The sequence below is a fragment of the Amphiura filiformis genome, chromosome 10 (assembly GCF_039555335.1).
Source record: "Amphiura filiformis chromosome 10, Afil_fr2py, whole genome shotgun sequence".
NCBI classification, from domain to species: Eukaryota; Metazoa; Echinodermata; class Ophiuroidea; order Amphilepidida; family Amphiuridae; genus Amphiura; species Amphiura filiformis.
Window position 1 is genome coordinate 62,552,307 of NC_092637.1, and position 2,876 is coordinate 62,555,182.

Genomic DNA, 2,876 nt, shown 5'->3' on the forward strand with positions numbered 1-2,876 from the left:
TAGTACTCTTGCATTGCATCGTCAACATTCTTGAATTGCCTTTCTGATTGTGCTTCTTTTGCCTTTCTGATTGTGCTTCTTCGCGAAGTTTTTGGTTAACATAGTCAAGTTGCTGCAATCTCTTTTGGTTCCAGATATCCCTGTCACGTTGTAGCCGTTCTACCGCCAAATCGTGCCTCTTGCGCTCTGCATCATCGCCAATTAATCTAAATAGGTAGGAACTGCCTGTGAAAGCTAGTGCATTGGCTATCGCTCCACCCAACATCGCCGCCATTATATATATCAGGTTATTTTTTTTAGCCGTTAACATCGCAATGGCAGAGCCCCATTAGCGCTTTATTGGTGTGCTTGGTACAATGCTATCGGGTAGAATCTTTTGCTTTACCAGTCAGCCCCGTGTCATTTCAGCAACAAATACATTTACGGCCAGCTGGCCCACGTCTTTAACGTCCAACTTGCCACGGCTCGGTGGTTTAGTTTTGAATACCTTCTCCGCAATCATGCAATTGCCAAATAGTAGAACTGTAAGAACAGTCGAGTGATATGCTCCGTCAAGTAGTGAATCCATGTATATATTAATGCAGATATATTTTATGACCCTATATCTGCATATAATCATCATGAACCTGCGCGTCGACGGTGCTCCGTTGTGTATGACCCTATTTCTTCAACTTCATCTAGTATCTTATCAATATCCATATACCTACACAGCAAAAAATAAGGAGTAAAGTGCTACCGACTAAAGTATGTTGATTAAAAAATAGACCAATTATTTACTCATCAACGAGTAAAAGACGATATTTGACACAACTCTTTGCCAGAGTAAAAATGGTCAATGGAAAGAAGTAAAATATTTTAATCGCCACATTGTATTTTACTCAAATCGCGTAGTAAATTCAACACGCGGAGTAAGTTTAATTCGACGACGTATTAAAATTCATGTCATCATGGCGTACAAAAGCGGAGCCGGGATGCGGAGGTGCAGTGTCTGCTGGTGGAATGGAGTTTGTCAGCAGTACAACCAATATTTGAAGGTACTAATAATTTCATTACTATTATTCATAACTTTATGTCCATATACCTGTTACACAATTTAGAAATCTTATTGTATCATTTGAACCGGATATAGACAGGTTTTTAAGTTAGTTAAGCTTATCAGTATGGGCATCGGCTCACCATGCTAGCTGTGTACTTGTATATTTGCGATCGTATATCTTATGTACTAGTCTGAGCAACCTCGAAGTACATACGCTGATGTGGACCAGGCCCGGGGACCAGGGGCGTAGCAGCAAGTGGATAGGGTGGACAAAGTCCATGGGCCCCGAGCAAAAGCGAAAATGAAGTGGATAGGGAAAGGGCTGATAAAGGAGATGTTTAGAAGGCCTCACACTACTCCTTGTCCATATGCCCCAAAGCTCTTGCTACGTCCCTGATCCTGATGTTGACTCGTGCCACATAACTTTTTTTGCAGTTTTATGTAGTAGGAGAGTGAAACCATTGCAAAATATCATTTGAAATTTTTTTCCATAGGCAGTTTTCTTTTTCAGTGCATTTATAATATTGATCTATATTTTACTTACAGATCAGATGTGACTTCGGGATTTTTGTGCTGCCCGACCTCTTTCCAGGAAAGGTGTTGAAGAAAAATGCACGAACGTCAGTCAACAGGTAAATTTCTATCAATAATGTTGCATTTAACTTGCCAATTTCTTTGTACATTTCATTTCATTGAATGTGTTGTTCATGAAACCTCAAATGCCAAGGGGATAACCCCATGTAGAACCTCTCATCCTCACCCGACAGGTGTTGGCTATCGTGAACTTTGAATAATCAAGCGCGAATCTTATAATTATCTTGTTTACCATTTCTGTAAATTCTTGTCTCCTAAAGTTTGTGTCCCTTGAAAATAGCATTACCCACTATCACAGGAATAATAATATAATAATTATAAAGATATTTTAAATATTTGCAAAATCGCATGAAAGTAGAAATGCCAATGCAATGGGTGATTACAATGTAAATTACATGTAAATATGTCATATTTGCTTTAATATTTCAAGAATTTCAGCAAGAGTTTTCATTTTGGTTATATACCATCTGACCAATTATAGACAGTTTAAAAATAAGACATCCATAAATTTGGTTATTTATATTTTAAACCTTCCATCTACTTCATCACTTTCGAGTACCAAACAAATTTTGATTTATGGTTGATACAATGAAAAGGTGGTGGATTTTCTATTTTAAGGCAGCTTTATTTCACTTGAATAGTCCCAATCCATGAAATTAATGTCCTTTATTACATTTTCTTTTATTTTACATGTTTCAGGAAGGCACAGCTTTGGACTGGTTCCTCGCCAACTTTACTGGACGCACGCTGCCATTTATATACTTGTGAAGCAAGTTGAATCCAGAACAGTGTTTTTATAATGGATAGGCAAGCTTTTTCAATGCGCAACAGTGATGAAAGTTGTAGAACTTGTGCACAAGATATACCAAATCCTTCACATACAATGACTTACCATATCCAGTACATGTACAGGCTGATCACTGCTATTTGGCAGTTCCTGGACACTATATCAGCTACCGGTACTAAAGAACCTGGTAACATTAGACCATTCTTGAGTGTTAAAACATAATGAAGTGAAGACTTAATTTCTGTCCCTTTTAAAACACTCAGCATCTATAACATTAATTTTCAAATGACTTTTTCACATCAAAAGTTTTGGGAGAGGTGACCGGCTTCTATTTTATTCTATGTTTGCTCACATTGGGTAATGAGACAATAGACATGCTATATTGTGATTTATTTGATACCTATTTTGAAAATAAAACCAGGAAAATGCAGAATATTATATTTAATTTCGTATTCTTTT

General features: G+C 37.3%; 1 long non-coding RNA gene across 1 annotated transcript; it reads left to right on the top strand.

The window, feature by feature from the left end:
- The first annotated feature begins 706 nt into the window (after positions 1-706).
- LOC140163134 (uncharacterized) lies at positions 707-2,515 on the top strand. The gene is made up of 3 exons (XR_011860410.1): positions 707-1,034; positions 1,583-1,668; positions 2,330-2,515. It is a non-coding gene; the product is annotated as an uncharacterized lncRNA (long non-coding RNA).
- Positions 2,516-2,876: the final 361 nt, after the last annotated feature.